Source organism: Notolepis coatsorum (genome assembly GCF_963971535.1).
Source record: "Notolepis coatsorum genome assembly, chromosome: 12".
In the NCBI taxonomy this organism is placed as follows: Eukaryota; Metazoa; Chordata; class Actinopteri; order Aulopiformes; family Paralepididae; genus Notolepis; species Notolepis coatsorum.
This window is the reverse complement of record NC_140176.1, coordinates 24,711,819-24,722,058: the sequence shown is the minus strand read 5'-3', so window position 1 is coordinate 24,722,058 and position 10,240 is coordinate 24,711,819.

Below are 10,240 nucleotides of genomic sequence, written 5' to 3'. Positions count from 1 at the left end.
AACAGACTGTGATCATGAGTGATGTAATTTTGGAAATCATGTTTCGTACTGCAGAACAAGGACTCAGTGAACAAGAGAAGTCACTTGCCCTGTTACCTGAACAGGGAGCGGAGCAGCGAGGGAATGATGACAGCCGCAGGGGGGGTGAGTTTCCAGGCCCCTCCCAACAACAAAAGGCCCAAGGTGCGGCGGCTGGGAAGAACAGGTATGTCCCTCTCTCATCCAGACAACAGAACTGGCAGCCCCAAGGAGGAAATGGACGACAAAGAGGGGGACCGCTTGGATGGCCGGCATCAACTGAGTGCTGGAAATGTGGGGAAATCGGCCATCTCGCTCGATCATGTGGCAAAGGGTGGCGGGCTCAGCCAGAGTCCAATAGAAAGCAAGCGTCCATCAGAAAACAGAGTTGCTGGACATGTGGAAAGTTGGGACATTTTCAGAAGGGGTGTAAAGAGGGTGTGTCTGCAAAGGCCATAGGTTGAATAAGAACGAGGCAGGAATGCACAAGCGAAGCTCATAGTGCTCGGGAAAATAGAGGTATTAATAAGTTAAAATGGGAAAAAGGACTGATTGGAATAAAAATAGAATAAAAAAAAATATATATATATGTATATATAGAAGCGTTGGTACATTAGGTTATGAGTGGAAGCGACTAAGATGGATGTGCAACTAACAGGGAGAGATGAAATGACTGACAGATGCATGAGCCAATCGTACTAACAGTTAATTAATAGACCAATCATGGGTTTTCCTTTTTGCTACAGTGTGTCTGATCAACTCTTGCTGTGGCAGTGAGGAAAACGTAAGGGAGAAGGGTATGGTGGACGATTTTTGGTATCTCCCACCTGTACAGCCTGGCCCGGCTGCACAGATTGGAGAGAGAGAGAAAAATGGTCACCGCAATGGCTCTTGTGGTCATGTGAACTCTGAACCAGACGGTGTCAGAGAAGGGTTAAACAGTTGATATTTAGACATAATATTAAACAGAGTTAATAACAAAGGACTATTTTAGTAGTGATTATACATACTTGATCCAAGGGTGGTCAAGGAGACTTAAAAAAAAAAAAAAAAAAAAAAAAAAAATTAATTTCTTTACTTAATTTCTTTTTAATTTTTAATTTTTATTTCTTAGTGGTTATGCGGGGGTATTTATGCCTCTAGCTGATCGTTTAGTTCTGTTGATGGGTGTGTTGCATGAAGGCACTCATGAATTTTTGTTTATGTTTGTTTGCAATTTTCTTTTTTTTTTTGTTTTTTTGTTTGACACTCTATTTTTTTAGGAACTGACTGGCTGGGAGGGATCTCTCGCCGGTCAGGGATAGCAGGTGGTGGTGACACAGCGGGACTGGTAGGAATGTCTAAAATAATGGGCTGGGAACTAAGGGTGGACGGGAGCTGGTTCATGATTTAGTTTTCCGCTCATTGAGAGTCCAGGAGTAGTATCTGGGGAGTTGTGTCACGTTTTTGGGTTTGGTAAGTGTTGGGCGAACGTGTTTCTCTGTTTATAGGTAAGCTCTGTAGATTTTGGTCACCATTGGCCAAATAGTTTACAGGTAGGGTGCAGACGTGTGAAATTGATAATTGGCTTATGGGAGACTCTGCACCGGCTTGTTGAAGGCTGGCAGAGTGTGTGGGATGTGTGTTTAAAGGGACTGTGGTTTGTTACCATGCACATAGGTTCTGTTGGTGGTTGGCCTCGTCTAGAGCTGGCTGTCCGGACCGAGGAGGCTGTCTGGAAACAAGGTATTGATAGTGTAATAAATGGTTATTCCACTTTCAAGGGTGGAAGTGGTGATTGTGTTGAACTTGAGATAATTGATCTAGTAAGATAGTACAGCACAAAAATGAATGAGACAAAGGTGATTTGATTGAATATTAACAATTGAAGCTGTGGAATATATAGATAACGAATTTGGAAAAAGAGTGTTGTCAAATACAGAACAGTAAAGATGTATCTGTGCGGAAAAGAGAACTTCCAATCCATTGTGTGTTTGTAAATAACAATCCAAAATGCAAAAAAGGACAGAGGGAAAATCGTTTCCTTCTGTGGAAAATCGGAGCAGTACCAAAAACTGCATACAACAAAGAAGAGGCTGTGGTTAGCACAAAATACAACAAGAAGAAAACAGTCAAAACGAGGTAGCTGTAAAGACCTCAGGAGGTTTAAACAGGGATAACTGACAGGGATGAAAGCGAAGAATAATTGAGGCCTCAGTGGTATTTTCAAGGAGAAGAGATGATTTATGTTTGCTTGTTTGAATCTCCCTCGATGTTTAGAGTGTTAATCTTTTGGGTAGGATGTATTAATCTTTTCTTGCAGAGTCAATTACACAAAACAGACACATTGAAGATAAGTAAACATGGATAAAATAGTCTAAACAAAAAAGCTGTTATTGAAAGAGTGTTTCCTTGTAAAAACAGGAACAGCTTTCTTAGTCTAGAGTCATAGTAATAACTGATATTGTGTGTGACTGGGGAAGAAGCCAACGGAAAGAGTGAATGATGATTTTGTAACTGTACAGACGGAAATGGGTTTGGTAGTTCGATTTGTGTAAATTTTGGATTTTTTGAATTTTTTGAAAATATTAGCAAAAATGATAATTATGGTTTAACATGTTTAATTTAGAACATATTGGTGCTATATAGTGGGTTATGAAACCCACTAAGGGTGGATTGTCGTATATTTATCTAAATAAAACCTGTAAATTAAACAATAGAAATTATGCACATATATGAAATAGCAAAGAACTAGGTTATTTTCTCTTAGAAAAATAGAGACTCACAGCCATGCCAAATCACCTGTTAGGTTAACCATACATTTGAGTCAACAAGAAGGCTGTTAACTGGCCTCAGTCGAAATTGATCAAAATGACCCGTATAAGCATTACAGGAGGGATTAAAATCATCTAGCGGTTTCTGGAAAAGGCCACAGGAGAATTCAGTCAAAAGCTAATAGTGCAACCCTTCACCCTTCACCTAGTAGCTATAGGAAAAAGCCCAGAGTGCCATAAAAATAAGAACAGATCAAATGGCAAACAGATGACACATCTTCCTCCACAACGAACAGGGATGGTGCGCCAAATAACTAAACTTTTAAGTCAAGAAGTGACGGCCTGAAGGCCAACATCCGAGTTCTGTTTACTTTAGCTAAGCAGACCAAACAGGCCATTCTGTGATACCCACTGTTAGGTTGAATGGGTACTATATTTCCATCTGTATGAGGGTCGCATTCAGGGACACTTGGGTAAATCATTCTAAAAGGAAACTAGTTCATATCCCCTCTGTAAGGTCACCTTGTAACGCTGTTTCGCAAGACCCAAATCACTGAGAGGGGAGACCTTCTAGCCAATAGGAAAGCAGGCTCTCTGGGGTGACGGCACTGGATGGCGCAAGGGCTGGGGGGGGTTCTCTCTTCTCTATAAAACCTACAGGTTGAATGATGGAGGAGAGACAGAGACACGGAGACACCGAGACGCAGAGAGACACGCAGAGAGAACGGAGAAGCAGAGACGGAGAATCCACCCCACCAGTTCGAGAATAAGAGACGCCACTAAGAAGCCCTCCGGGAAAAGCTGATTAGAGATAGAAAATAATTGATGCTGTGAACCAGATAATTTAAGCTGTTGGATATTCCAATAAAACAACGGTCAGAACCGTTTTCACCCGCAGCGCTGTCTCCGCCTCCACGTGATTTCCAAAGGACCACATTTGAATGAACTGTTACTTTAACGGGAAAACACAACGAGCAGAGTAAGCTATTCCACTATACATTAGAGAAAGATCATATAGCTATAACATAGAATCATTGAGAAGATACATTACTTGCAGCTGGGTAGCTTTCTACTGAACACACAAAGAGGAAATTGGTATCTATCTCTTGTTTCACTCTGGAGAAGACTGTATGCACATTTCCCATAATGTTGCCGTGTTCCTTTAAGATGAGAGTAAATGGGAGATGTGACCAGTGCTCTGGACTAGAGGTCTTCATGGCCAAAATTCAGACTTGTCAGTAGGGTAATGGTCTGATATTATTACCATGACGGGGCCTTACAGGTGTAACTGAGATTGATGGACCTGGGAAGACCTGTGTTTCTCAAGGATGAGTTCAGAAGAAGGTTTAGAGCGCCTCTAAATTAAAATTCCATATAACATTTCTGGTACAATTGTCCCCCTGGCATGAACTTGTGGTTAACTTACAAGTTACAACCACAAAACCACATTGAAAATGTCAGATTTCAAGCAAGTCAAGTGTTCCTTTATTAATCCCCTTGGGGGAATTCAGGTGTCATAGCATAGGAGGGGAGATACAGGCAGAAAAGATAATAGTAGCGGTAGTAATAATGGTAATGGAATAGAACATAGTAATTCAATCAGTCAGTAATAATAGTGATACTAGTCTAGAGAGCACCATTTCAGACAGGAAATAGGCACCAGCGATGTACATAATACCACATTTTATTTAAATTTCATAATCTGAAAAGGACAAATTGAGGTTTAAGACAAAAAGGGGAATTCTCATCCAGCTCAAGCTCTACTGTGGAGTTCCTCCCAGGTGAGGTATCTCTATCTCTCTCTCTCTCTCTCTCTCTCTCTCTCTCTCTCTCTCTCTCTCTCTCTCTCTCTCTCTCTCTCTGTCAGTGTGTGTGTTCTCCTTATGTTTTGACAGGCGTTGGATGGCCTGCTCGCAGCCTCCCCTAGTGTTTAGTTGTGACAGCCTGCACGTGTGTGAAAGCCAGCCACAGCAGGGCTTAGAAAACAAGCAGTCAGAGGTCACACCACCTCTGGCTACATTTCAATCCACAAAAAAAGTGATTTCCTCCAATGTTCCAACATTCACTATCCAAGTTAGTTGCCATTTTCTTTACTCTCATCTCAGCCAGAGCTACTCATGTCTGAAACCTGTGCTAAGCTACACATACAGTCCTGAGAGTGGGGTGGGCTAGCACTACTGTACTAGGTCTTTCATTTTATTTCATTATAATGTCACACAGCATTATGGGAGGTTTACTGCACTCCATCTGTCTATTCCCAACATCTATAATTCATACTCGTAAAACTGTATTTCATCACACTGTCTACTAATTTATATTCAGAGAGCATGTTTTCATCCTTGTAAAATGCCAATAGAACATCCTGACCTGTCACTGAACAGCACTAAAAAGCCTGCTAACTCATTTGAACCACTTTGGGTTGGATGGGTGGGTGCGGTGGGGGGGGTACTCATCAATCCGTCAGATAAAAGGGAGGTAACTATGAGGGGTGGAAGTAACAAAAATTTATAAATGAATGTGTAACCGATTAAATGAATGTGTAACCGATTCAAATGCAATCAAATCAAATAGTCACTTGATGAATTAGCAAATTATTTAATTAATTCAGAACCAAACTGAATACAACATCATCAATAAAATGAAATAACAATCAAACACATAATTTAAATACACTAATCTAATCACCTTGAAATTCAATTCAGTGCACCGCAATAGACTCTTCAATAGACAGGGGTGGAAGTAACAAAAATGTATAAATGGATGTGTAACCGATTAAAGGCTATATTTATCTAAATATTCTTGAGCTCACTGTATGCATGGCAAAAACCCTGATAGTAATGTAATTAGTCAACAGTAGTCTTGAAATCATATACACTCACTGGCCAAAATAATAGGTACAGCAGTTTTGGAGATTTTGCAACTATTCCAATGGCGGAATAACCGCAATTCACAAACCACTCTAACGTTTCCGGAGAGATGTTTAAACGTGGTCTCGACCACGTCTGCAGTTGCTATTGACTCTTGTTTGGTGGATTGGATGATTGAAGTCTTATCAGTAACAAGGAAAAAAACGAGACATATTGGCAATTTTACAATTTATTCATTTAATAAACAGTCGGAAGCCTCAGTAGCGTGTGGAAGAACCATACACAGCCTGGCACCTCCTCAGATATGGACCTCAATCGGACCTTCCTATACGCTGAACTATGGTCACTTTTCATACCCCAGGAAGCGTCTATACTTCCCACAAGCAAGTTGTCCTTCCGCGTTCCCGTTTTGCGCTCTGATTGGCCACGCACGTTTCTGGTCATGTGAATCGCATGACGAGCAGTGTCTTAGCCCATTTCCGCGTCGAACAGCCTGCAAACGACCTAACGCCTAGTTTATCACTGGTTAAGCTTAGGCGACTCTTTCACAGTTGGATAAGGTTAAAGTTTGGAATCAGGGCTGGCGTTCTATCGCCCTGCTCTAAGACAAACTCTAACCTTAACCAACTTCGAAAGAGTCGCCTAAGCTTAACCGTCCAAAGAACTTGCCGTCACACGATTGGGCGCACATGTCACATGACCAGAAACGTCAGTGGCCAATCAGATCGCGCAAAAGGACAACTTGCTTGCATAAAGTATTCACGCCCCCAGCAAGGACACTTTTTTAGGACCCCAGGAAGACTAGAGGCTCTTTCATGCGTCTCTAATGGGGATCCTTTAATAAACATAAACACCTACCCCCTACCTACCAGTGGCAATCCCATATCTCCAGTCTGGGACCAAACTCCATCCTCCAAGATGACAACGCTCGCCCCCACAGATCGGGGTTTATCGGAGACTACCTCCAGAAGTCTTTGGGAGTAGAGAGAATGGAATGGCCTGCCAACAGTCCTGACCTCAACCCAATTGAACACTTGTGGGATCAGCCTAGGCGTGCTATTCGTGCGAGGGTGACCAACACAACCACGTTGGCTGACTGGAATGCCATCCCACAGCAGTGTGTGACCACACTGGTGTCCAGCGTGAGGAGGTGCCAGGCTGTTGTAGCTGTGTATGGTTCTTCCACACGCTACTGAGGCTCCTGACTGTTTCTTAAATTAATCAATTGTAAAATTGCCAATATGTCTCATTTCTTCCTTGTTACTGATAGACTTCAATCATCCAATCCACCAAACAACACCAAAAAAAAGAGTCGATAGCAACAGAAGAATAAGCTGTTTGAATAAGATTTGTCACATTTTTCATGGGCGCAACCCACATACTCAGCTGTGCTGCTCATCCCACAAATGCATGTTTGTTACAAATGGGGCACCATTTAAAAGGTAAATAAACAGGCTTTCCAATGGTATAAAATGTATTGCCAAGAAGCATTGTTACAACAGAGAAATAATCTACCAAACACAAATGTCCAAACTTTATGTTTTATGTTTATAATTTACCGGTCATTCTAACACTGTTCTTAAGCTTGTTTTGTTTCATTTTATTTGAGCTAAGGCTGCCTATCGCTCAAGGTTTAATTTCTTGAGAAATCAGACGTGGGAGTCAGATGTTTTTGTGTGGATCACCATGTTTTTTACCTATAACATCATGTATAAATCATCACCTTTCAATTTGCATCTGACCAAAGATCTTTTATGTTACTTTTTGTTTGTGATTATTTGTTTGTTTGTTTGTACAATTATATTTGTATTGCATTTATTTTATTTACACATATTGCCAGAATAAATAAACATTAAAATATAAAAAAAATAACATAATTTTGGAGCAATAAATGAACATGTGAGAGGGTTAGGGTAAACAGAATGGGGATTTAGCAGCTGGTGTACAATCCAAGTGGCAATCCATCCCCACGGGCAGGTGTAGGTAAGTAAGTAGATCCTCTCCTTTCCCAAGGATGCAGTCCGCTCTATCTGCTTCATCTCGGTGTGTTTTGACAACAGACGGGTCTTTGATGGATCCTCGATGACCCTCTTCTCTTGCCTCGCTTACTTTAAGTGGGGGTGCTTGAGTGCTTATTGGCTCTGTTGACAACAAAACAACTGGCAGCCCCGGGTCGAATTGTATTTATAATTAATTTGAAGCGTTTTGTTTTTTTTAGACCATAGACGGGTGGGATTTGCCACGTAAAGGACAACAAAGTTGAGGGCCAGAGAGTGATTGTTTTGAAAGTCAGTGTTGTTGTATACACGTCTGTGATTGACAGCTTACTTGACTTTGACTATATGAATTGTCCTTATGCCGTGAGGTAAACCCCACCCGTCTGGCACTGGAGGCAGGTTAAAACAAAACATAAAGATGGGCTAAATACCACTGTTTGTGATTCTTGCCATGCAACAATATATACAATACAGTGTGGCACCACTCACACTCAACTGCACCGACCTCAACCTCAGAGCGCTGAGCAGGGTGGTGAGGACAGCCAAAAAGATCTGTAGATGTGAGCTTCCCTCCATCCAGGATATCTACGAGAGCCGGTGCACCAAGAAAGCCCGGAAAATCATCAAATACTTTAACCACTGTTCCAGCTGATGCGGTCTGGAAAGCGCTACCGCAGCCACACAGCCAGAACCAACCGGCTGAAGAACAGTTTTTCCCCCAAGCCATCAGACTCGTCAACAGAGCCCACTGACTTTTATTGCTGTAAAGTACTGATTGACGTGACTATAAAATTAATCTGAATCATAAGAATATATACCTAAAAAGGTCACCATGGCTTTGTTAACCCTTATATAACTCTGTATATTCTGTATGCTCCCCTTGTCCTCAGGGTAAAAAAAACTACCCGCCCTCACCATAAACCCAACATCTATTTTGCATGAAGAAACAACCTCTGAAGTCACTCTTCAAGGACTCGTGGAATAAAGTTTCCCTACTTCACAGTCCAGAGAGACTGAATTTATTCAGTGATTCTGGCTCCTCCTGATTTCGTGTGGAAGTGTCCTTGAGCAAGTCACTTCACCCTATAACTGCTCCCGATGAGCTGGTTGGCACCTGGCATGGTTGCCTTAGCCGTGGGTGTGAGAGAATGGGTGAATGTGAGGCATAAGTTGTAAAGAGGGGAGTTGGAAGACTCATTCAAATACGCCATATACAGTAAATGCAGTACATTTACCATCCTCTTCCAGTCTTTGCTATACTCCATATTGGTCATCTCCAGGGGAAATGTGAATGTCTGTTGTAATGAGAAGTTGGATGTTTGAGGAGGGAACATCACAGGCCTGGGAAATGCTGGTTATCTTGTCATTCTTGGACAAAAATGTCTCCCTTTCACATTCAGTCTTCAGGGATATCTTCATCATCTGAAAATACCTCATGTATTCATCATCCTGCTGTTGCACATGCTGCACGAGAATGTTCCAGTTTTGTGCACAAGCACACACATTTTCTCGTTCTCACTCTGTGTGTAATGGTGTGTGTGTGTCTATATTTGTGTGTGAATGTGAGAGAGGAAAACACTAGAATTCCATTTGATGCCATGTGTGCATAATGTGTTTGTATGTCTGTGTATATTATGCATATTTCTGTATGTGAGCAAGAAAGAGAGGAGAGGGAGACAGAGAGAAAGAGAAAATGGCCTTGTGTTCTTTCGAATGATTTATAAATAATTTATAAGTCAGAAATTTCATGAATGGCTGCGTAAAGAAATTACCCAAAGGCGATATTTGCACCTTGATGGTGTAGGCCTACAGCTCGTATAAAAAGGTTTTTCAAAAATAAAATAAAATAAATATCATACTTTAAATGTTTATTTTCTAGATGTTAACATTGTAAAACAGGTAAATCTGACCCGAACAGTACAGGAGGGTTAATATGGTTACCGGGGCCTTGATATGATAGGAAGGCATTGGAACCTTCAGTCTCAAAACACAAAGACAAGAGTAATTATTCGACTACATAACACATAGCAGTATAATATAAATACAATAGCCTTTTTACTTTCTGTAGATATCACATCTATTGTCATTATGTTTGGAACTAACTGCATTGGAGTGCGATGATGATGATGATTATGGGGGTAGATTTCTATCAACAGGTTATCATGTCTCCTGTGAGTGTGATGGACACAAGGGGACCTTGTTGGGGGCCAAAATGTTGAGAACGACTGGTCCCTACAGCCATCTAGTGGTCAAACTTTGTAATTGTCGTGCAGTGCCCGTTCGGAACTATAGCCCCTTTCGTGACTGTGATGCACGCCTTGCTTGATTGATTGATTGAAAACTTTATTAACAGATTGCAGAATGGGTACAGTACAGTACAGCTCAATACATACAATTGTTAAGGGGATGCAGACCAGAGAAAGACTTTTGTCTTGTTTACATCCCCCATACACCATACAGATAGACAGTACTGCTACCCCCACCACCTCCTAATAGACAGTCTCCTCCCCACCGCATGTATACATTCCCTCCCCGCTGTATGTATATTTCTCTCCCACCCACCCACCCCCTCCTAATGTACAGTCCCCTCCCCATCATATGTATA